Below are 25,224 nucleotides of genomic sequence, written 5' to 3' on the forward strand. Positions count from 1 at the left end.
AGGTCATCAAGTGTGCTCTCGCTGAGGACATGGGGGAAGAGGGTCTTGTGGTGGCCCTGTCCCAGGATCTGTGGTACAAGGCCAATGTGCATGTAATAAATATTGAGCCGACAGATGCTAAGCCGCATCCCCAGCCTCTGAATAAATAAAAAGTTGCCCAGAATAACAGCCCGGAAAATGCTCGGGCTCCAGCCAGCACTCACCTTCACCCCTCCTGCTGGCCAGGCCTTCGTGCCGCCTCCTCCCATTGGTCCCATCCCCCTCCTGTCCGTCACTCACGCAGGCCCCAAAGGCAGGTGCTGTCCCAGACTGGCCTTAGTTCAGGGCTCTGCAGATGACAGCTGGAGGACAGGCCAGCCAGACCCTCATGGGGCTGGAGAGGGGGCTGTACTTTTAATCCCCACTGCCAACCAGAAGTCTTTCCTTCTTTGTGGGACACCCACTAGCATTTCCTGCCCCCTCCCTGAGAGGTCAGCTCGCCAACTCCAGCAGAGGGCTTCTACTCTGACTGCCCCTGGCTGAGGCCAGCAGGAAATTAGGCCCAGGGAATGCATAGGTGGCCTCAGGTTGCTCTAGGATACCCAGTCACTCTTAGTCTGATATTGCTTTGATAGGAGTGTGTGTTTCCTTGGTGTTCCAGTTCAAGGTTTATAGTGCAGACACCCAAGTGTCAAATCAAGCATAAAGTCACAGAATATTAGAGCTGAAAAGCATCTCTCTTTTCACAGACAAGGAAACTGAGGCCCCAGGTGGTCATGTGAGGGGGGGGCAGTGAGGACACTTGCCAGGGACACACAGCTAAGAAGTGGCAGAGCCTGGATTTGAACCAAAATCTAGGGCCTGTGCCCTTAACCCCCACTGATGGTGCCCTCCCCCCGAGGCCTTTGTTGGAGCCCCACAGATGACTCCTCATGCTTGGGGTCCAGTCTAGCCCCAGAGGAGAAGTCCAAGCCAGGGGGATCCAGGCTCCTCAGTCCTATTCTAGGTTTACGGACCAACCCGGGAAGACAGTGCCCCATCAGAAAGCCTGCTTTCTGCTTTGTGAAAGGAACCACTGTCATGCCACAGGGTTTCACTGGAAGTGTGGGGGCCAGTCAGTCCCAAGACGTAGAGCTTTTCTGTGAGCCCCCAAGCTGTGTGAGAAGCAGCCAGCAGCCTCTTGAGTGGAAGGCTCTAAGCCTCAGGCAGAACACACGCCCCCCCTTTCCTGGCCCTTCTTAGTCTTCACAGACAGTGTCTCCCTGGAGGGTTCCGGTAGTTCCATGCAAGAGGCAATGGGGCTTTTAATCCCCATTCTACAGGTGAGAGCACCAAGGCACAGCTCATCAGGGAATGTAGCCAGCATCTGGTGGCTAAGGCCATGGCCCAGCCTGTGCAGGTCTGGGTCTGGATCCTGTGCTTCCTGGCTGGGAATTTGGTGGACTCACTTAGCCCCTCCTCCCCTGTCCTTCTGTGGAGGTCCCAGGGTGAGTGGAAGCTTGCGGGGCCTGGGGGCTGGCCTGGAGACTTGGTATCTAAAGCCCCTCCTGGGGAGGGCCAGATTCCCATTGGTCCTCAAGTTCTGCAGGCCCAGAACAGACCGTCCTGCCCTCCTTCCTCCTAGTGCCCAGGGCAGGTCCCCTCCTCCCCTGTGGCTGTGAATGCAGGGCTCCATCGCAGGGCTCCTGCCGGCCTGCTGCTGCTGCTGCCTCTGACATTCCGCCCCAGAAGATAAGGATCCTGTCTGGCGCCTGAGTGCTTTTTTCCTCCCTCTTTCCGAATCTGTTCGCTGATTATCTGCAGACAGCCCCTCACTGGGGGGCCACCAGGGAGAGGGCCCAGCCCACAGAGAAAGACAGGAGGGGGTGGCGATCAGGAGGTGGGTGGCCACCAACAGGCCCCACTGGCCAGACCCTGCTCACCGCCCCTCCTGCACCCAGCTGGGGGCTTGGCTGCCATTGACTGAGCCCCCCAGCTTAGCAGAGAGCTGAGGCCTGGCTTCCCCGGGGTAGACTGACCCACTTTAGTAGGAAGAAAGGGTATGTGTCCGGGGGGCCGGGCCAGAGCAGGCCAGAGGGTGGGGTCGCTTCCGTGGTCAGCGTTCCTCAGCACTGGGCCTGGACAGTGTCCAAAGGGGATGTGGTAGCGGCTACAGCCAGCCAGACGGCCACATCCTGTGGGAGACTCTGGCCCTTCCCAGGCCAGACAGGGGCTGAGGACACTTAGGGACAGAGGAGGGAGAATGCTTGAGGGTTCCTAGAGCTTCTCCTCCAGCTCTAGGGACAGGACTCAGATGGCCAGAGCTAGCATGGCCTTCTGGCCTCAGCCTGGAAATGAGGGACTCTCCATCACCAGGGCCCAGGACCTGGCTCCAGGGGGCACCCCTGCCTTAGAGAGCCAGGGCCGCCCCTAGAGAGCATCTGGTCACATTCAGGCAATGTCCAGATAGACCTGTTCAGAACAAGAAGGGGTCAAACTCCTCTCACCCACTGGCAGGTCGGATGCCTCCCAGGGGTCAGGAGTCTGCATCATGGGCCCTGGGAGTCAGGAGCCCTAGCGTCAGGTCAGTATGTTATCGCTAACACGCTGCGTGACCTTGGGCGAGTTCCTTTACCTTTCTGGGCCTCACGCTCTTTAGCTGTAAACTGGGAAGCCTAGGTGGGATGAGGACATACAGCCTCAGGTTGGAGGTAATACTTTGGCTTGGAGTGGGTGCTCCATAAATACGATCATGTGCAGTCGTCAGCAGCTCTGGCTAGGGACCTCAGGACCAGCAAAGGCCTGCCCTAGGAGCCTGGGCTGGGGGGTGTCAGGAGGCTGAGGGGTCAGCCATCTTTCTCCATGAGTATTAACTTGCGCAGGCTCTGGAAAAGGCCCTGCATCTTCCCTGCTCCCAACCTCCACTCACGGTCCCTTCCCCCAGCCCCCTAAAACCATTTGGGGGAAGGGAAGCAAGGCAAGATCATTTTTTATGGCTTCCTGGCCCCGGAGCCAGAGGGCCTGGGGACTGGGTGGTGTGGGCTGAATTCCTGAACCTCCCCCTCCGGAGCCTCCAGCTCGTAAATATGAAGCCCGGGGCTGGGAGGATCTGGCTGTTAAGCTGTCAGCAGAGCGCCCACTTAGAAAGTCGTAAAGTGGTTCTCAGAGCTCCTCGGAGCTGGGCCCAGGGCTCTCCCACCCCACCCTGGTGGGCAGTGGGCTCCTCACTTATGGGTGTGGGGCTCCCTCTGCCTGAGCCTGTATCTGAGTCACTAGTCTCCTGTGCTTCTTCCCTGGTGCTACCATTAGCCATGCCTCAGTTTCTCCTCTGTGCAAGGGAAACCTGCAGTGCTTCTCCTCTCAGGGGGGATGGATAGGGAATCCAGGCTCGGGGCTCCCTGGAGCTCTTGGCAGGCCAGTGGAGGCCTCAGAAGGTACAGAGGGACTCTGTTCCTGGATGTATCCTGAGAACAGGGAAGCCCCCATTATTCTAATTCCCTTCTGTGCCTAGCCTAAGGAGACCTAGAACCTGCTCCAAGGAGTGCACAAAATTGCAGTTAGGGAGAGAAGATGGATGCTTATGGAGAAAGAGCTCACATTTTCTCTAGCTCAGAGGTGGAGGGTCTCCATGGCTGGGATGGGGGAAGGCTTCCTAGAGGAGGCAGGCATGGGACGCAGGGACTGCCGGAATGGGAAATGGAGATGGGTGGGCACCTAAGAGCCTGGGGTGGGTGTGCAGTGCAGTGGTGGAGAGCAAGGAGCCAGGACCCGAACTTGGGGTTGGTGGGGGGAGGGGCAGTCTGTGAGAGCCATAGGGCTTTGTGAACACATTGCCCAAGGACCCCTCTCTCTTGGTCACCAAGACACATGCTTATGGGGACAAGCTCTGGCAACAGAAGGGTCAGTTGCCACCTTTCCCACTGCTTAGCCCTGTGTCCTTCGACAAGTTAACCCAGCTGAGTCTCCACGTCAGCCTCAACGGGCAATTAATAGCAGTCTACCCCCCGTGACGTCCATTGTCATAAAGTTTAAATGACACTTTGTGTGAGGGGATATCTCTCAGTGGTTAGGGGGTCTCTGGAGTCTGGTAGCCTGCCTTCAAAACTCAATTCTACCTCTTGCAGACCATATGGCCTTGGGGGGTGACTTGATTTCTGGTGGCCCCAGTTCTCCCATCTGTGAAATGGGGATTCCACACCAGCTGTGTGCCTGTCTGGTGTCTGTTGCAGGGTAGGGCCCTCCATCCTCAGCCTGTGGCCTCTCCAGGGTCGGGAAGGGAGGCTTTATTGGGAGCAGGAATGGTCTTTATTAGGGCTCCTTAAGTTCTTTTTTTCAGTCTTGAGAAACATTTAATGCTTACCTTAAGGCATGTAAAAACAATAAATGTGGGGCGTTTTCCTCATTTGTGGTGAGCTGGGTGGGTCGGGGGAGGGGGTTAGTAACCTGAGCTGGGGAGGGTGAGTGAGGTGGGAAGGGCCCCACCAGGCAGGTAATTGGGGCTAGAGGGGATTCTGTCTTCTGGTGGGAGAGAAGGCGCTTCTGTGTCACCTCATTAAACTCCACCACAAATAGCCCAGCTGCCTGTAACGCCCCGAGGCAGAAATTGGCGCTGGGAGGGGGAATTCAACACAAAATAAATAAATAGGAGTGTAATCATTAAAAATAAGCCCTGCCCCGGGTGGAAAGGCCAGTCTCCCAGCAATAGAGCCCCAGGAAGGGCTTGCTCACAGCTCTCAGGGATCAGCCATTCTGCAGGTCGCCTGCTGCTCCCAAAGGGGACATGAAAGCCAGGACAGTGGCCCTGCACCCTTGGTTATGGCCAGGGAGACCCTGTTCCTGGACCACTCCCTCCCCACCCCCGCCCCAGATGCTCTTGTCTTCCAGAAGTTTCCGCCCGACTGCAGGCTATGCTGCTCACACTCACTCTGGCCCTCCATCCTCCCCACTTCCTTGCTCCATGTGCTTCTTCCCCTCCCATAGCATCTCCAGTCTCTGTGGGGCTCAGACTTAGAAACAGAGGCCTTGCTAACTTCCCTGCTGCTGAGCTGTCCTGGCTGGAGGCTGGTGGCTGGGGGATGGTGGTAGATGCTGGCTGGTAGCAGAGAGGGCAGGTTCAGGTTTGAGTGGCCTGCGGACAACCTACGCTGTGTCCCCATGGGGCCTCTGACCCAGGAGAGGCTGGCTTATCACTTCTCAGTAAGGCAGCAGGTAACTTGATAGTTCGTGGGGTGGGTTTTAGCAGCTCTGGGCAACACCTTCCATGAGTGTGAGGTCAACAAAGACCTCCCCCAGGAGAACCTGCTAATGGGGAAGGGGGACCTGAGCAGCAGTAACCATCTCCTATGCGGGGTGGGCAAAAGAAGGAACGGCTGGGTGGCGGGCTATGGTTCCCCATAGTGCTAAGCAGTTGGGAGCCTCCCACAGGTGTCCCTGGGTAGATCACTTCGTCTTGTGCCCTGTTTCCCTCTTATCAGCAGCACCTACCTGATGGGAGACTCTGAGGGGTCAGTTGGAGGATCTCTGAGAATTTCAGCCCAGGGCTATTACATCAGAAGTGCTCGGAAGTTACACGCCATGCTCCTCCCAGTGCTAATAGTATTTGGTGCTAAGCTAGACAGGGCCCAGCCAAGATCGCCAACTCCGCCCCCCTTACCCACCCTACCCGCCCCCCCGCTCTCCCCCCACCCCATTCTCTGTTCAGCAGAGGGTTCCCCAGGTGGGCAGTGGGCAGCTGGCTCCCAGGTCGTGACCGATCACCCATACCAGAGGGTTCCCGGGTGAGGCCAAAGGCTAGATTTATCAGCTCCGCGTTCTAGGCTCCTATCCTGCTTCTCCGTGTGTGCCTTGTGCATGTAAACCTCCAGGCCTGCCTGCAGGGAGCCACCGGCTCTGCAGGGTAGACGGACGGGCCTTGGGCTTGAGGAAAAAGAAGCAGATGTCCTATGTGGGTCCTTAGAAGAGGGCCCAGCTGTTCTCCGGGAGCTTTCAGACAGGGGCCCAAACGGGGCGCGTTGGTTGCCCAGCCAGGCCGGCCTCTCCTCCGTTCCCCACTCCTACACTGTGCTCTCTCAGTCCCCGCCAAGAAGCTCTGCTTCCAGTGGGGTGCCAGAGACTGTGAGCCATACTTCTCACGTACCAGCCTCTGCTCCACGCCCCCGAGTGGCACTGTCACTCTCCTGCCATGGGGATTGCTCCTTTTGGGGACAACGTGGACAGCTGTTGGTCAGGCCTAAATCTGCTTCCTCTGGCTCCCAGCCCCTGGCTCTGGGCCAGCCACTTGCCACTTCAGTTCCTCTGCTGACATAACCTGCTGAGCTTTAAATTTCCCTTTGCCCAGGACCCGAATATCCCCAGTAAGAAAGGAAGGCCCTTGGAGCATGGCCAGTGCCCCCAGAAACCAGGGGTCCCACCCACAGAGGTGCTGTGTGCGGCCTGCCTCTGGAAGGCTCCAGCATGGGCACAGGGCCAGCAGGGTGGGTGTGGGTGGTGAGGCCTGGAAGGGCCAGCTTTACCCCTCGTCCTGCCTTCTCCCTCTGACTCCAGTCTCCCACAGGGCCCATGCATTGGTTCCTGTGAGGGTCACGTCAAGCAGAGGACAGCAATAACGACTTCCTCCCTGTGCAGCTGAGGCCTGCCTTCTCTCTGACCCAAGCAGATACCCACCCTCCTCCTGCCCTCCCGTATTCCCCCCACTCCCCTCCCACTACATGGTCTCCTTTCTTAAGAGACAAGGGGGAATATGGGAGCCAGGGCAAGCTGAAGGCATATTTGATATTTCTGGCCAGCCTGTCTAGCCTGAGAATGCCTGTGCCTGAGAAATCAGAAGAAAGTTCCTTTGATGGCCCTTAGAAGTAAGAGGAAGTAGGCTCCTGGGTACCAGTTCCCAAGAGCCAGAGACAACTTTGGTGAGGATTCCTGCCTGGAGAGGGGGATTCTGGATGACCGGCTAGACTGCTTTCTCTTTTACAGCCTGGGAGTCCACGAGTCTCTGATTTTCTGGCTTTGGGGCTGGACATTTCTGAGTCCACCATCCACAGGGGCCCCCGTGTAAGCAAGGGACTGTTCTGCGCACTCTACGTGCATCAATTCCCATTCATCCTGGAAGCCTCTTCAGGCAGGAATTCTGGTCCCATCTTCCAGAGAAGCTGAGTGACCAGCCAGCATGTCCCACTCTGGCAGCATGCCCCTGGACCCTACCCCATAATTATCACTCTGCTGCCGGGCCTTCCGTGATGCCTGGCTGCCTTCTACTGCCCTCTGAGCCTGTTTCTTGAGATTCAGTTAGCTGTGGTCGGCTTTGACTAGAGGAGAGGTTGCCCAAGCCTCCTTGAGAAGCCTGATGGGCCACAAGTGCCCAAGGGGCCACCTAGAGAGACCGTCACTGCAGCAGGAGCCTCCCACAGATGTCCTAGACATTGCTTCGGCTTATTGCCAAGGCCTCCTCAAACACACTGCATTTGTACCAGAGCTCAGCCCCCTGGAGTCAGAGCCTTGCGTCATGGAACCTGACCGCATTCCATGACCATGGCTGACCACGTTCAAGGTTAGTGCTGGCTCTGGTGGCCCTGGTCTGCTCAGGGAATGGGCCAGAGGCCCTAGGGGCGAGAACTGCCCTTGGGAATGGCCTTGCTGTCCTCCCCCCACATCCCCTATTGAGTGCTGCCCAGGTAGCCCTGTATTGTCTGAGTGGGGGGAAGGCAGGCAGGGGAAACGCACTAGCAGGCCTACCTCACTCCGTCCCTGGGAGCAGGGGCTGGACTCGAACAGCCGCGTAGTAACAGGCACCCAGATTCGAGGCTCGCCTTCTTCTCCACCTGGCACTGCCCCAGGAGATCTCTATCTTTAAATCACAGGCTGTCAGAGCTGGAAGGAGCCTCCCATTACCATGGCCAGAGTCGAGGCCCTGAGCCTCTAAGTGCCGCCCAAGGACACAGGATCATAACGGTGCTCCTGGGCCATTGAAGGGGGTTAAGGCCAGGTTCATCTTAATAACAAACCTCTAACAATGGGGATAATAACAGCCCTGGCCTCAGCCCTGTTATCTCGCACATCACCTCTGATGAGATTATAAAGCAGAGCAGATGTGGGGCTGTCCCGGAGTCTCGGGATTGGGAGACGAGACTTTCCCCGGAGTCCCTGGCTACTCGGCAGGCACTCACACGCGGTCTGGTGCTGCAGCAGCTGCCCGCAGGGACGGGCGTGTCCTCCACCTGCACTGTCCTGCGTGGTAGCCTTAGCCGCAGGAGGCTGTTGAGCTCTGGAAATATGGCTGCGCAACTAAGGAACTGAATTTTTCATTTTAATTAATTAAAGATTAAATAGCTGGCAGCAGCCGTTTTGGATGGCCCAGCTCTGGAAGTTCTGGGAAGACGCCATCCATCGTGTGTCTATTACAGCATGAGTCTTCCTCCAGGAGAGTCCGTCCTCTCTCTGCTGCCCAGAGGGGTCCCCTCCCCACCCCAGGGGCCTAAATGGCCAGGGCAGGAGGACCAGAGAGGCCAGGACGAGCTGGAAGTCTGTCCGCTTGTCTCAGGAAGGCCCTCTGCAGCAGAGAGGGGAGTCCCCACTGGGGCACGGGGGACGGCATACGGTGGCCACCGCTCTTCAGATCTTCCAGATCTCATCTGCACCTGGTAGTAGCGACATTGGCTGAGGGCTAACCGAGCAGCAGGCACCGTGTGAAGGGCCTGACCTGTCAGCTATGTCAGCTGAGCATTGTTCTCCCCATTGTGTAGTTGAGGACAGCACGGCCCAGAGAGGTGAAGTCAGTGGTCATGGTGCACACAGCAAGTGTGCACCGGCACCAGGATCTGTGCCCAGGTTTTTTGTCTGTCTCCAGAGGCCATGCCCTTCTCCCAGCCCTCCCATTGCTCTATTTACTGTCTACCTATTCTACAATGGCCAGTCCTGGGCCAGGCAGCTTTGGGGACACAGAATTGTACAATGCAGGGTGCCTGCCCTTCAGGTCTCCTCCGCACATCACTCGCGGTACAAAAAGGGTGAGGGGTGCCCCGGTGCCTAGTCAGGAGTCTCTGAGCCCAACCCTCATGGGCTGCAGCAAGTCTTCTTGTCACCTGGCCCAAAGCTTGCAGGGAGCAGGTGGCTCCCTACACTGGGACCGCTCAGGCATTATGGCTGCGCCCGAAACGTGGATGCTTAAGTTTGAATCCTCATCTCTGAAAAGGACACCCAGCACCCAGCAGTTTCCTGGCACTACAGAAGGCTTGCAGCAAAACTCAGTTGGATGAATATTCTCCAGGCAGGAGAAGCACATCTCATTTTTCAGGGGAGAAAAGTGAGACTCGGAGGAGCCTCCAGGCTCGCCCTAGGTCATGCCCTTGCTCAGGGCAAGGCAGGAGGGCGCCCAGCAATCCTCATGTCTCCTCCAGGGTTCTGCCTACCTCCTGCGGCTGCCTTTCTAGGAGAACCAGGGAGCAGGTGGAAGGAAAACACTCAGCTTGCGTACAGAGGTAGTCATAAATATAATAACATCCAAGAGGAGGAGGAGAAGGAGGAGGGAGGGCGGATGCTGAGAGCAAGGATGTCCACTTCCGAGAACCTATGTTCTCGGGCCCCGCTGTGAGCAAGGATCCTGCAGGTCACTGGGACTACTTCGAGAGAGAGAGAAAGAGAGAGGAAGAGACAGAGAGTATGCGTGTGCGTGCACGCGTGCCCCCAAGTCCCACCGTCATGGCCGTGTGCATCCGTGGGCAGTCGTGGCACACAGATCGTCTCCAGCTCTCTCTGCCCCGCCGCCCCCCCCAACCCACTTCCCAGTTCTCCGGCAGCCAGATGTCTCCCAGATGTTTCTCACTTCCTGCCTGGCTCCGTGCAGTGCGTGTGTGTGTTTATTTTGGACAGCCCACTAAATAATAACCATTTTAAGAAAAGCTTTTCATAACCCTGTTCCCACGAGGAGTCAGAGTTCAGGAAATAATCCTAACTCTATTCACTATTGTCCCCAGGCGCTCTTCTCTCTGACCTCTGCTCCCCCCACCCTCAGGGACCACTTTTGAAAAGATTTCTTTTTATTCTACATGACGTGTCCTCTCTCCGTGATGCTGGCCCTCCAGGAAGCTGAGGCTGGGTATTTCTGTGGAGTGTCGTGAAGCTGGGAGCTTAGCGCAGGGAGCCCCATAGAGCTTCGCCACTCCTAGTGTGCTCCCCAGACCAGCCTCACCTGAGGGCTTGTTAAGGATGTAAAGTCCCAGGCCTGCCCCAGACCTCCTGAATCCGAGTCTGCATTCCAGCAAGATCCCAGGTGATTCATACCTGCTTCAAGTCTGAGAAGCACTAGGCTGGGCTTCTTGTTGGGAGGGTATAGGAGCTGAGTAGGAGGGGGTTGGAGGTCCTGCCATCAGGAGAACCCAGGTGGGGTCTAGTGGTACAGACTAGGAGACCCAGAGCCCCCACTGCTGGAGTCTGAATTGCCCATCTGTGTGGGCTTGGGGAAGAGACAGCCTAGCTAGCTCCTGGTGGGGGAACAGAGGAGGCAAATGGGTCTTGAGAATGTCATCCCATCCCTGGCAGCCAGTAGGGCAGCAGGCGAGGTGACTTCCCAGACTGGCCACACAGCATGGTAGAGAGGTCTTGGGCCAGCCCTGCCATCTGCTTCTTGGGCTCCTGTTAGTCCCTACCCTGTGCCCTCTAGAGACTGGCGTGGGCGACTGCATCTCCAGGCGATCTGGGCCCTTCAGGGGGGTGGCGAGAGTTTGCGTTCTGTGTCTCCGTGGCCCAGCTTGTGGTCCTGCCTCCTATGAAAATAGAGCAAATAATGTCAGCCCTGCTTGCCTCACAGGGGACCTGTGATGGCTCCATAAACTCTCCAGCCCTACCTGGGTCCAGTATTAATGCCTTTCAGCGAGGGCTTATGGAAGGCATGGCATGCCTGGCTTGGGGCAGGGGCAGTGGGTGCCCTGAGAGGCCTGAGACCCAGGCTTGGGCTTAACTTCAGGCAGCCGGGGGCTTAAATGGGGGAGACGAAACTCCCGCCTTTGGAAGGTTAAAGAAAAATCTGACCCCAGGGCAGGAGACCAGCTGCTGGCAAAGGCTGCTCCTCAGGCAAGAACAGAGCTGACAGGAGTCCCTTCCTGGCCAAGAGGGGGTTACAGGGAAGGGGTTGCAGGCAGGCTGGAAGGGGTGAGATTCTGAGGGGTGTGAGGGGATATGGGGAGGTCCTAGCAAGGACCCCAGAGTAAAAGGCCCGTGCGGGTTCCTTGTAGTGGGATAGCTCCCAGGCCTAGTTGAGTCCCTAGTGGGATGGTCCTTAGGACGGTAGGGGAGACCTCACTGAGGAGTTGGGGCCCAGACAAGGACCATGTTGTGGGCACCTTGGGCTCCTTCCACAGAAGGTGACCCCACCGGGTGTCACAGTATGTGCCCATTAGATCTTAGTAATCAGTGGGTGAGTGGCCAGGTGACTGGAGAGGAGAGGGAAGGAAGAAGGGAGGGATGAATGTAATTGTCCTAGATTCTGTATTTGTCAAAACCCTTTCCCATCCATCATGCTTCTGCTCCCATGCTTGTCCTTTGAGGGAGAAAAGCTGTGAGTATTTCTCTGTAGGATCAGTGAGACTAAGGCCCAGACCCAGAGAGGTACAGCCCTCGGGCCAGCAGTCTCCCATGAGGAGTGTTTCTTGAGCACCCCAACTTCCTGGCGCTCCGCAGCGGCAGGGCTGGACCCTGTGTCATCCATCATCCCTGGCCCATTTTCTCCATGACCGGGGACCCGGCCTAAGGCCCTCCACACCCATCTGCTCATGCCTCCACTGCTCATGACCCCTGTGTCAGGGGCGGCCCAGCTCCAGCCTTCCCCGGATTCCAGCACAAACCAAATAAGACAGTCCATGGCCCTGATTGTCCACTAGAGGCGGTCCAGGCCCCAGCAGGGTTGTCCAGGAAGCTCATCCCTGAATATTTACTGAGCCCCCAATTGTTTGGCCATGGTTCCTCAGGACAAAAAAGGATGGTAAAGGTCAGTTTTTGCTGCAAAGGTGCTCCTGGTGTCTGAGAACAAAAAGGTCGTACAGACATCCGCAGCACACCAGGCAGGCTTCCTGGAGGAGGTGCTGCTGGAGCTAGGCCTGAAGGGAGGGCTGGGGCCTGTGGAGAAGGCATTGTTCCTTCTGGCCAGCCACTTAGCGGGTCCCCACCACCCTGCCCTGCCCGGGAACATGCTGCAGAAGAGAGATGAATGAACAGGTCTGCCTTGTTTCTGTCCCGCCCACGGAGGGCTCTGCTCTTGGATGAGCTCCCACTCAGGGCGCTGTCTGCTGAGGCCCTCGCCCTCTGAGCTCCCCAGACCTGACCCTCTGTACTTCTAATCTGATACCCTTCCCCAGCCCAGCTGAGATGTTTCAGGGACCTGAGAAGACTGAGTCTTCCCCATCTCTGCTCCCCAGCCCCCAGGTCTTGGCAAGGCTGTGAACCATGGCCATACCCCCCACATTAGAAGCTGCACATGGTTGGGAGTTCTTGCCATTCAGGTCGGTGAAAAACCAGGCAGCAAGTTCCAGACAGCAGACAGAGGACCTCAGGAAAGACATGCTTCCTTTGGTTTGCCCTGGGGTCTCATGCCAGGGAAGTAAGGCTCCCTAGTGATTTGGGGTCTTGTGTCTGGGAGATCCCTTTCAAGGACCTCAGGGAATAAGAGAGAAGATGGGGAGCACCCCCTCTGCCTTTAGCTAGCTGCTGATTCCCTCCTCCTGTGTGTCTGTCCTCCTCGTCCTCTAACAAGGGGTAGACTCAGTGAGCCCCTGCGGGCCCTCTGTGAGTGTGGCCCTGCCAGGTGGGTGAGATCTTAGGGGAAGAGATGCCAGGTTCAACCTGGGGACCTGTCCGAGGGCCCCAAGCCCCTGGACCTGCTCTCCTCTCCTAGTGGCAGAGCCTCTGAGCAGGAGGCAGTCAGGCTTCCCCACCCTGCTGGGCAGCCAGCCTTGCCTCTGGCCTCGGCAGTGCTTACCCAAGCAGGAATGCCCAGGGAGGCTGCCGCTGGAGAGGAACAAGGAAGGGAAGGAGGGCGGCCATACAGACAGTGCAGAGAGCCATCCTGGAGCAGGAGGAGGCCCTCCCCCTGTCCGGGTTGCTCTTGGGACCTGCACATCCTCACCCCCCCACCCAGGAGGGCTGAACCAGTGGCAGGGCCCACCCTCCCCTTCTTCCCCTGAGTTGGCACTTTTTTTCTCCGGGTGTTAAACTCAGCTCTTCCTTTTTTCTCCCATTCCCTACTGCCTGTTAAATAATTTAAATATTTGGGCCTAAAGGGCTTCAATTATCCTTTAATTTACATTAGTAATTTATGTATTAGGCAGAATGGACACGCGGTTAGTGTAACAACCCCCAGTAGACCGGCAAGTATCTGCTGCTCTTGACGTTCTCAAGAATCTCATCATTTTCCTTTGCAGCCCAAGCTCTTTGTTTTAAAAAGCAGCTGCTCTAATGCGCATTTACACAGCCCCGTGTCCACGTTCCTGTGGGCAACGGGAGGCTCCCTGAACTCAAGGGATTGCTGACAGGTGTCCGCTTACAGGTGTGTACACCGAGGCAGAGGACACAGTCACACACACACACAAACACACACACACACCAGGGCATAAAGCACACACGCCACTGGCCTGCAGTCACCACTACCCCCGTCCATCCTTCCTTATTTCTATATATATGCTCATATTTGTATCAGTTGGTCAGGTAGTCCCAAACATAGCTCCTTCCAGGGGCGTCTGGCTGGCTCAGTTGTTAAGCATCTGCCTTCAGCTGAGGTCATGATTCCAGGGTCTTGGGATCGAGTCCTGCTCCCTGCTCCGTGAGAAGCCTGCTTCTCCCTCTCCCAGTCTCCCTGCTTGCTTTCCCCGTGTCACTATCTCTCTCTGTCAAATAAATAAACAAAATCTTTAAAAAACAAACAAAAACCATAGCTCCTTCTAGTAAAGAGGTGGATGGGATCCAGATGGCGTTCTGGGGGACCCTTCTGTGCCCTAGTTTTCCATCCCTTCTGTGCAGCCCCACACAGGTGCCTGACTGAGCCCAGGGTTGAACACATACATTAGAGCGAGATCGTGGCCTCCTCTCCACCCAGCTCACAGACCGTGGGTTGCCACAAGTTCCAGACTCCTTTTAGGCGTCTCTGATGGGCCGTCCACCCAGTCTTGGCGCCAGAACCTTCCAGCCTGGGCATAGCAAGCAGCCTGAGTCCTTGGCCCGACACAGGCTGCCAAGGGGAGCCCATTCGGGATTGCCAGCTCCCGGCTGCCCTTCTAGTCAAGGGCTGAGGGCTGAGAGAACAGTGTTCTTATGTGTGGTTTCTGAGCTTGTCCGCTGAGATAGGCCACTAGCCCTGTAGGAATGTCGCTTGTAGTTCTGTGCTGAGACCATGCTTTCCAGGCAAGGCTCTTTGAAGCCAGAGCTGTCCAGGAGGATGTGGCTTCCCAGCTGTCATCCCTAACTCTAGGAGAGCCCCCAGCATGGTTCCTCCCTCCCGTCACTCCCCATTTGTCCTCCATAACCCAAAGCCCAAGGTGGCCAGGAGGCAGTGGCCCAGTGAGCAGTGCAGACTTCCAGTTGGTGGGAACAACCCATTATACAGACGGAAAACCAAGATTACATCTTGGGTCAGGGGAGAGTACTTAGAGAGTCCCCTACTAAAGTCCCTCATAGGGTACTGGCCACATGTCCCAGTGCCCATGGGGCCTTTTGGGGCACAGATTTCTCTCTTTCCACTCTGGAACTCAGACTGTTCCCCTGAGGCATGGGACGGGGTCTTGGAGATGTGGTTTTCTTGCCTGAGCACAGATCTGGGCTCAGGAGAACAGTCCAAAGAAACCAGGTGGAAAATGTGTGGGCCACGGGTGCACGTCTCCTGCCCCCCTCAGAGACTACCATGGCCAAGCATCTCCCATTCCTGAGCGGGCAGGGGCACTGGGAGCCCGTGGTACATTGGACCTGGGCCTCCCAATTGCCAAAGGCCTTCCTTGTGGGGGCCCAGGCCCCGCTCCCAGGATGCCTTTAATGAGAGGGCCTTTAATGCCAGTGGCTCAGACACCAGAGTCCCTTTGACCTGGCTCCCAGGATGTTCCTGACCTTCTAGCCGTTCTGCTCTATCCAAACACAATGCTCCCTGCCTTGGCTGGCGTGCTCCCCCCCAGGCCCTCCTGGGAACCCCCACCATCACCTTTCTCCCGGCCTTGGCCTCTTTCTCTTCCTCATCTATCTGTTCTGGCTTGGGGGTCTTGGTGCTTCCCAAGTCCCAGCCTAATTCCTGCCTCTCCCAGGAAGCCTGTCCTTATAACCCCAACCTCCCTAGTCCTATGGTCCGTACCTTAAAGTCTAGGGCAGCATTGGCAAAAACAGTTCATCTCTGGTGGCTGTTTGCAAGCAGAGGGTGACTACCTGATGGGTTACATTTAGAAGAATTGTAGGGCCACAGCTGGTGTCATTTGTAAACTGACACCTAGTGTCAGTTAAGAATGTCTGCTCTGGGCACGGGATTGGAGCTAGTGGTACTGAGGCCTGTATTTGCCATCCTGGCTCCAGGGCTTTGGTCGCAGCCTCATTACCATGCTCTCATGGCTGCACAAAGGCTTCTCCCCCTCCTGACTCCCAGCACAACAGCAAAGGCTGTACTTCTCCCTTGAGCAGAGCCTACTTCTCTGCCCTGCCCCCACCTGCCCCTGGATTCTAACATAGGTCTGGATCTAGTAGACCTGAGGAGGGGGATGCTTAGCGTATGCTCAAGGTGGAAGGAACTCCAGAGACCATCCATTTCAGGGATGGCAGATAGACGTCCTCTTGCCTGCCAACCCTGAACAGACAGCAATGACTTCCAGGAGCTGTGCCGATCCCGAGGTGGAGATCAGGCTCAGCTGGAGAGAGTGCTGGGAGCAGCTAGTGATGTCTGTCACGGGCTCAGCCATGGCAGCCGTCCTACCAGGTATGGCTGTCTGGGTTTTAGTCAGTCTTCTGAGCAGACTGATATGGAGTCAGGGAACCAGACATCATCCCATTGCTTGGTTGAATGATTAGAGAATGCTAGCTCCTGCTAAGAGAGTAAAAGTAAAAAAGGCAGGAGTTTTTCCAGCACATTCTCGTGAGTTTTCACTTGTGTTTATGATACTCACAAACACACTGAAACACATACACCACATATGCACATGTTCCCAAATATATGCAAACACACACACACACACACACTCCTTTGCCTTCTCCCCAGGCAAGCCTCATCCTTGCTTGACCGATCAGTGGGACCTAGGGGCAGCTGAAGGGAGCCTTGGCAGACACACTGACCATGTGTCTGTCTGTCTGCTCCCTGTAGCCACAGTCTTCATACATTTTCATGCAGTTTTTAAACTTTTAAACTCTTACCTCTTACCCTTTAATGTCATAGGCGGTTGGTGTGATAGAAACACTCTGTAGATGGCATTTAAAGGCAAATCGGATTTTCTTCTGGCGGCTGCCCTGGCCTTGCGACTCACAGGCCACAGGACCCACCTCTCCATCTGTGAGAGCAGTTTTCCATTTGCCCCATGATGGGCGATGGAAGCCATTGTGGGCCGGTGTGTCACAAAGGTGGCCTGTACCATAATAAGTTTGCTTTTAAATGCTGTCTCTCACTTGTGTCGCACACGCCTGCAGACAAGGTGATGTAAGTTGCAGAGGGTCCCTGCGAAGACCCTGAGCTCTGTCTCCCTCCAACCTCCCACCACACGGTCCTGGGCAGACAAAGGGATGAATGAACCAAGAGAGAACTCTTGTCCTGTCGGAGTCTCATATGCGAGTCTTACACAGGAGCTCAGGCGGGGAAGAAGTGAGGATGCTATTTATTTTTCTTGAAGCCTTTTTTTTTCCTCTGGGGGAAAAAAAAAAATCCACAGGCTGGGGGTGTATATTTCCAGTCTGTCATTTCGTTTGTTGTCAGATTGACTAGACTTTTCTGGAAGGCTGCTGCTTGAGGTATACTAGGTATGCAGGGTTTGTGAGTATGGAAAGTGACATGTAGTGAGTTTAGAACAACAAGAAGTGAGTGCTTTTCTCCCCCTCCTCAGAAGAGTGAGCTGTGATCTGGCTTAAAATAACTATCTTGTAGATTACAATGTGTTTCTAAATGTCCGTACTTTAAAAAAAAAAAAAAAAAAAGGAAAGGGGAAGCAGTTTCTGCTCTCTCAGAGGCCCCCATGAATCTTGAGTTTGAGCTTTTTGGCTCTAGTTCCTTCAGTTGTTCCCTCGCTGCGTAGTGTGACTGTGAGCTGGTCTGTTGCCAGAGGCTCTCTGGGCCTCTGTGTTTCCATCCGTCAAATGGGACGATGTTGGGCCTGGGGCAGCAGAAACCGTCACAGAGCCCCTGGCCACACAGTACGTGGCTCCCGTCTGTGACTCCGTTCTAGTGTAAACACCTTTGACCTGTACCTCACGGGGGCCCAGCGTCAGTCCTGAGCCCACAGCCTCCCGCCCTCCGCCCTGCCCACTCCTATTGGCAGTGTGCATCTGTATGTCTCACCTCCTTTTAATCTCACTCACCCCATGGAGGCAGCACTTGCATTGCATTGTACAAAAGAGGAAATCAAGGCTCCAAGAGGCTGCTGATGATAACAGCTGCTGGCAAATTTTAAGATTTTTACTGTGTGCCAGGCACTGCGCTGAACTTGTATTAAATCGCCCCCTTTAGCGCTCAGAGCAACACAAGAGATAGGCATCCTCTCTCCCATTCGGAATGGAGGAAGCAGGTTCAGAGAGACGGAGTGTCTAGCCCCGGGCCAGAGCCCTTCCTGGGGACTGGCGTCACTAGACGGCAGCACCTGTGAACTCTGGGGAGAGTGAAGGCATTGAAAGCATGATAGTACATTCTAGAGACAACCAGTCAGACTCTGGCAGTCTGTTCTTCCCACAGGAGCAGAGGGCAGGCAGGGAAGAGGGACGGGGGTTGGGGAAAAGAGGGGGCTTTTCCTGGAGAGCTCCAGGCTGGGATGAGTTGGGCAGAGCACAGGCTGTGGGGTCCCAGGGTCTAAGGGCTTTTCTACCCTGTCCCTCTTAGCTCTTTGCCTCTGCAGCTCACACCCTGACTCCTCCGCCCACACCCTATCCCTCATCAGCTGTGGGCTTGGGGGATCCACAAAGCACTATCAGACATGCCACACCCCACAGTGAGGCCATCTTAGCCACCCCGCTGTGTGGGGCCAAGGCCCGGGAGTCGGAGTAAACCGTTGCCTGAGCTTCGGCCCTTCCCCTGGCACCGTGCCCCAGAGATCCTGATGCAAGGAGCCGCAACGGCACTTCCCAGAGACGAGGCTTGCTCTCCACCAGGCCCTTATCCGTCACCCAGGCCCTTGCCCGCAGCAGGTGGGCAGGCTCACCGGCCCAGCCCGAGTGGCACATGCCGGGAATGGCACTGTTTTGTGGTTTTGGTTCAGGCTACAGGGTGGAGTGGTGTGTGTGTGTGTGTGTGTGTGTGTGTGTGTGTGCGCGCGCGCGCGCGCGCCCGTGCACGGGCGCATGTATGCTGAGTTTACTCAGTCCCTGGGCAGCTTGGGCTTTGCCTCCCTTTCCCTGGGGCCCTGCCAAGCTCCCTAGCACCTGGTTCACAGCATTTTCAGGCTTTCAGAAGCTGGGCTTCCCCAAGGGCTGCCAAGGGGAGGAGGGGCAGGAGTGCTGGGTGGGGCAGTGAGCACTCTGCCTCCCCAGGGACCCCCATAGCCTGGGGGTGAGAGGTGAGCACCAGTGGGGTGGGGGGCGCCCAGAGGCTAGAGCAGCTACCTCAGGAATGTCTGCCAGGAGGGATCCAGGCAGGTCCTGTGACTGGTGCGGGGCGGGGGGGGCGGGGTGTGTGTCACAGCTTGAGAGGGGCATCTCAAGGACCCCCTCCCTGCTCCATGTGTGTCCCTATTTACCATATCATGTCAGCTTACAGATCAGCAGCACGACCCCCATTCAGTAGGTGGGAGACTGATGTCTAGAGAGGACAGAAATCTGCTCAAGGTCACATCCAGTTAGTAGTATTGTTAGGACTGAATTCTGGGGTTTCTGACTCTTGGTTCAATGCTCTTTCTGTGAAAGCAGGTGGTTATCAAATTGATGTAAATTACATGCAAATGTCCATGGCTCTCTGCACCTAGCATGGCAGGGTGTGTCCTAGGGGAGCTGGTGGGGGTCTCTTCCCTTCACAGACTATCAGATCCGATAAGGGCCGTGGAGATCATCCTGCCCACCCCAAGGCTTGGGTCCCAGTGGGCTGTGGTTAAAGGGGAGGGGTGCGAGTTGGCTCTGGGACTGTGGGCGCCTGGTGTCCTGCTGCGGTGGCGGCGTGAGGCCGACAACGCCAGGAAATAGCCAGAGGAAACCTCCAGGATGGGCCCCCAGAGTCTATAAGACGCCATGGGCCCAGCACAGAGAAGTTTTCTCACGCATCCTGGGAAGGTGACTAGCTCTCCCCAGGCCCCCTGGGTCCCCATCAATAAGCCGGCCTGAATGGAGAGGCTGGGTTGGGGAGATTTATTTCCTGGCTTTGGAACCAGCCATTCTCCCTGCCCCCACCTTCCTCCTGGCCAGAGAACAATGGGACATCCCCAGAGAGGCCTTCCTGGAGCAACAGGTGCACAGAGCAGGGTGGATGGCCTCTGGCCCCCACAGGCTCCCCGCCCCCAGGCTGTCACACACTACATGAGCCTAGAATGTTGGCCAGGCTTGCAGAATAGCAGCCTGAGGGGCACTTGTTAGAATCCCTGAGGCTCTTTGAGAGATCAGGCTCCGGTCCTCTCCCCAATCTGGACCCAGTACGTCTGAATCCAGGATGCATTTGTTTGCTTGCTTGCTTATATCATCCAGATAATGTTGCCATATTGCCCCCCATAATCTCCCCATAATCCCGCCCCACCAGACCCAGCCACTGCTTTCCTATTATATCAGTGTCTTTCTCTCTGTATTTCCTTCCAGGCTTAGGCTTGGGTGTGTTTTATGGCCAAATCAAAGTCAGTGCTTCATGTCACACTCAGGTCTCCTTGCTTAACCTGATTGCACGAGCCTTTCTCATGCGGTTACATAGACATCATCGTAGCCCTGTTCCCACCTCAGAATCACCCACATATGGGCAATGGATATACTTGAATTTACTCCACCAGTTCCCGCTGTGGGGGTATTTCTCCCTGGTAAATAGCACTGCAGTGAACATCTCCATGAACCCAGCTTGGCTGAGCGCTTCGGGAGAGCTTCTCAGAATGGAATTCGGGAGAAGACATGCCGTCCTTGACCCTTGTGGCCACATAGCTTTGTGGACTGGGAGCAAGCGTTATCCCCAAGTCATCATCCTCCGAAGATGGCAAAAGGTGTTTTCCAGATATCACACACTTCACCAGCTACCCCTCGCTGTGGGGGAAAGGAATGTGAATTGGAGACAAAAGGAGCTCCTGCCTTGGCTTCCAGAGTCCCTAACTTAGAAACACCAGGGGCCCTTAGGGACCTGCTTTACTAAGCGGTAATTAGCGCCATCCATCTGCAGTGAGATCTGGAATGAGCGGAAGCCCTTTCAAGCAATTTGCTCTTTTAATCTCACCCCTGTGATCTCATTTAATTTTCTCAGCCAAACTTTGTTCACTGAGGGTGCCAGAGGCTCCCGGCCGGGCTGAGTTCTCACCTTCCCCAGACGGGGTCGACGGTGAGCTCTGCTGGCATTGGTTGATTTCACATGGGCAGTCTGGATCCCACGCAAAAGGCCGGCCTCCGTCCAAGCAAAAGGGGATCGTGTAAATGACAGAGGCAAGCAGGGCATCTTCCCCTACCACAGGGGAGACGGGATAGTTCACAGAGTTATGCTCCTTGGCATTGTGTGTGTGTGTGTGTGTGTGTTTGGACTGGCGTGGGGCATGGCAGGGCAGGGTCCTCAGGTAATCCTCCCATGAACTCTGTAGGGTTGGTGTATGATCACCCCATTTTACAGACTGGGAAACTGAGGCTTTGAGTCTCAATGACTTGTCAAGTTCCCTACCATGTCCTGGGGCAGGGTGCTATGGTGACAATGTCACGGTGACTGGATAAGTGGTTGTGTGCCTACCGTACCCTGTACCACTGCCACTCACATAGCCTCTTCAGCACTGGCCCGGCGTCTCCAGGATGGGAGACTCCGCTGAGCCAGCAGAGCTCCTAGGCTGTCAGCAGCCAGGCTCGGAGAGAGCGCCACGGTGATTTATGGCTGCCTCGTTCCCTAGCGCCCTGCCTGGGTCTGCTGTACTTACTAATGGAAGCCCAGCACAGAGGGAAATAATTCCGCCAGGAGTTGGCTTCAGTGACAGGGGCAACCTCTGCTGCCTGGGGGCGAGCACAGGATGGGAAACAGAGGGAAGTGGAGCAGAAGCCCGAGACAGAGGCATACAGGAAGCTCTGAGAAAGCAGATGGAGCCCAGACAGGGACTCAGAGGTGCAGAGGATGGCCCTGTCTGGCAGCCCAGTCCCTGGACCAGCTTCTCCAGGGCCGCAGTGGGGAGCCAAGAGGTGAGCCAGGAGTCCAAGGTCCCAGATGTCCACCAGCATACCAGCCTGAACATTTGGTGTGGGTTTTGATATTCATAGAACATCAGAACTTCTCACCTAACTTCTCAATGACAGATGAGCAAGCAGGGGCCCAGAGGGGGTCGGGGACTTGTTCAAGGTCACACAGCAGTTGATTACTAAGCTGAGACAAGAGCCCAGGTTCCCTGCCTCCCTGGGATGTCACAGGAACATTCCATCCAGAGTTGAGCCCAGGGGAATAGAAAGGAAGGCCATAAAAAAGGCATAGATTGTGAGGCAAAGTAGAGAATGTGGAGCTGGGGGGCCAGTCTGGTCCAGGGAGAGGGTAGGGCACAGGATTAAGGAAGTATATTAAGGAGAATTGGGATAGCCCCAGTAGCAAGAGGGGAAGGGGTCCAGCAGCCAACATAGACCATCCTGGCAGGGGCAGGTTAAGGGGGAACCCTGGAAAGCTACGTCTCATTGGATCTCCTCTGTCAATTAGCAAGTGCTTCCTGAGGTTCTTTGCTAGGCACAAAAGGACGAGCAGGAGGAGAGTCAGCTGTACCCCTAGATCTTGCCTTGCTCCTCTCCACCTGCATCCCCCAACCAGCATGTCTGGCCTTGTAGTAGGAAGAGAAGGGCCCTGCGCTCAAACCCCAGCTTCACCGCCAACCCTGCTTCTGAGCCAGGCATGCCATTCACCTCTGAGCCTGTTTCCTTACCTGTTATGTGGGACCATTCTTTTCACTACCAAACAGATGGTGAACTGGGAAGTTTGGGCTGAGAGTTTCCGCTGGCCTCCAATCAGGTGTCTAAGGACCCCTGTTTCTCTCTGGGACCCCCTTCCCTGTCAGGCCACCCAGACCAGTCACATGAGGTGGCTAACGCCTCGGTAACGTGTTCAGTCTGTGAAATGGGCAGAATCAAGGCCGCCGCCCCGGGCTCCCCGCTCCCCTCCAGCCCCAGGCTGGAAGGCATCCCAGACTGGGTGGTGAGCTCCCGCCTCCGTACACCAGGTGCTGCACAGAGGGGCCACGTGGGTGTGAAAGGTGTTGGCCCTGGCTGGGGATCCAGCAGCAATCTGGGGCTTGACAGCCAGAAGGAGTGAGGAAACCCGTGTCTGTTGCAGGGCAGAGACGAGGCTCTGTTCCCTCTCTGGAACCGGGGCAGGCCACGGCCAGGTGTGTGGGGAGCCCTGCCAGCTCGCCCGGCCTCAGCGGCTCCCACAGACAGCCCGTGTGCCTGCTGTGCTCCGGGCCTGTGCTGAACCCTGTAGTACGTGTGATCCGCACCAGGCACGTCCTGATATCCACCTTCCAGATGCAGCACAAAGAAAGGCCTGGGGACCTGAAGCGATGTTTCCAAGGTTGGCGCTGCATTAACTGGGCACTGTTGGTGAGTGCTCACCTGAGCCAGGTGCTGGCCTAAGTGCTCCACACACAGTCATTCTCGTTCCTCCAGGTTATCCACTAGGTGAGGGACTCCTCACAGCTCCATTTTCCAGGCATAGAAAAGAAGGAAAAGCCTAAGATTCCACAGTTATCGATGCCGCTATTCTCCCCCGGGTGCGTGCCAGAGCTCTTTCCACTGAAAGCAAGGGCCCCCAACCCCCTGGTGAGACGTGTGTGCCCTCAGCTCCAGCTCCCATCTCTAGGTCTAGGCTGCTCCATGCGTTGCCTCATGCTCATCTTTGACGCCTGCTGGCCAAGCACAGGATGGGAGGGGAGGGCTTGCAGATCAGGAGAGCCTGGAGTGAAGCCCTGGTGCTTTCAAACACTCTTGCTTCATGAGTGTCCAGAAGCCAACCCGTGTTCCTCCAAACCCAGCCCTGTGGCCCCCAGGACACCTGGCTTTTCACTGAAGCCAGTGAGTGAAGTGTGGAGGGGCTGGTTTTGCTTGTGCCTTTCCCGGAGCCCTCTACTCCAAGCATCAGAGAGCAACAGGACAAGCCATGTTCTTGGAGAGTGTCCTTTTAGAGGAAGAAGGTGGTCCAGAGAGAGGAAGGGACTTAACCAAGGTCACACAACTTGGGGCATCCCAAGGAATCTTTGGAGTTCCCTCAAGAGAAGCAGGAGGAAGAGCTAAAGGTGGGTTTTGCCCACCTGGCTCATGCCATCTGCTCCCAGGGTCGCCCAGGTCCCCACCCTTGTCCCACCCTACCTACCCCAACATTGTCTTTTCTCTTGAGGTTGGTGGCCAGTCGAGGAGAGGATTCACCAGTGGGTGAAGACTTCTTCCCCAGAGACCTAAACATCCAAAGCCTCTCTTCCCCCTGCCCGTCCAAGAACCCGCCAGTCACCAACCTGTCCAAGAGCCAGCTGGCAGATGACAAGGGATAGGCTGAGCCTCGGGGTGGGAAGCTGGGATAGAAATGTCCCAGCCTTACCTCGTGGGCAGGGTAGAGGGAGGGTACATGTAGCTATTCATTAGGAAAAGAATTGTGTGTGATCTTAGCCTTGGACAGCCCTTTACAGGTTATAAATGTTTCACTTCTATAAGCAGAACCTACTGTTCACCCCATCTAGAGATTAAGAAACTGAGGCTCCCAGAGGGGAAGTGGTTGGCCCAGGGCCACATAGCCCATTAACCTATGAGCAGGACTTGAACCTAAACGAGGTTTTCTGAGCACGCCGGCCAGACCCTGTGCTGGTTACTTTCACGTAGGTGATGATTTACCTGAACGGCAGGCCTGGGAGATTCCTGCAGATCTCCCCATTTTATAGAGGAAGAACTTGGGGCACGGGGATGACCTACAGTGGGGTGCCCTGGCCCCAGTCCAGCCAGGTCAGTGGGCCTGGGCCCTGTGTGCCCACTCCTGATGCTTAGGGGTGGACAGCCCCAGGCAGCCGCACATCTGCCCATCTTGGACGTGGGAACGCAGTGCCGGGAAAGACGCTGGCAACAACACGGTTTGGGCTTGAGCCAGAGCCTCCAGGGGACAAACCAACCTTTGTCATCATCCCTTTCAGTGGAGAGAGGTGAGGGGCACCCAGGGTCAGGGGTGGAGGCTCTAGGGCCCGCTTCCTTCCGTGGCCCAGCGGAAGTGGCTTAGAACTCCTCCTGCCTCCTGCTCAGAGGACGGCTTCTCTGCTTTGGTCAGCTGTCTCCAGCACTTGTGTTTCTGTGCCTGAGATCCAAACTCAGCTCGAAAAAGCATGCCTGAGATTTCCAGTGTTTCTTTCCAGGGGCCCCGCTGTAGGGACGACAGGCAGAGGTGCTCAGGGACGACCCCCACCCCTCCGCCCCGCCTCACTTTCCTCACAACTCCAGGGAGGAGGTGGAGGCAAGACCTGCAGGCTTGGCCAGGCGTTGAGAGGCCTCTGATGGTACCGGGTGTGGCCCTATAATCCCGCTGGCTGGCCGCCCCATTCCCTAATTAAAGTGTCCTTTTGAAAATGCCCTCCGGTTCAGGCCCAGCAGTGTTGGAAGAGGCAGGCACCTCCCAGAAATCTCAGCAGCTTTCTCACCTCCCCTGGAGGGCCTTGAGGCTCAGGGCCTTTGGTCATCCTGGTGAGGCTGGGGGAGTCACACACACTAAAGCAAGGACCCCAGGGCTGTGCCCGTCCCATCTTGGTCCCTGTCCTCCCCAAGCCACCTCTGTCCAACACCACTCGCCGAAGGCAGCCGGCTGTCCTGGTCTAGGAGCCTGGAGAGCATGGATCAAAGGCTCTATTGAAGAGGCTTGTTAGAGCGGGGGATGCCAGGGGCAGAAGAACGGCTGGGGGGAGGTAACCCAGAAGACTGAGTCACCGAGGGCCAACTGTGGTGAGTGGGCAGTGGGTGGCTGGAGCCAGCTTT

General features: G+C 56.3%; 1 protein-coding gene across 2 annotated transcripts in view; it reads left to right on the plus strand.

Annotated features, from left to right (window-relative positions):
• The window catches only part of UNC5B (unc-5 netrin receptor B), an 81,135-nt gene that overhangs the window by 19,267 nt on the left and 36,644 nt on the right, over window positions 1-25,224 (plus strand). The gene's annotated exons all lie outside the window — the stretch shown is intronic.

This window comes from Lutra lutra, chromosome 14 (assembly GCF_902655055.1).
Source record: "Lutra lutra chromosome 14, mLutLut1.2, whole genome shotgun sequence".
Lineage (NCBI taxonomy): Eukaryota > Metazoa > Chordata > Mammalia > Carnivora > Mustelidae > Lutra > Lutra lutra.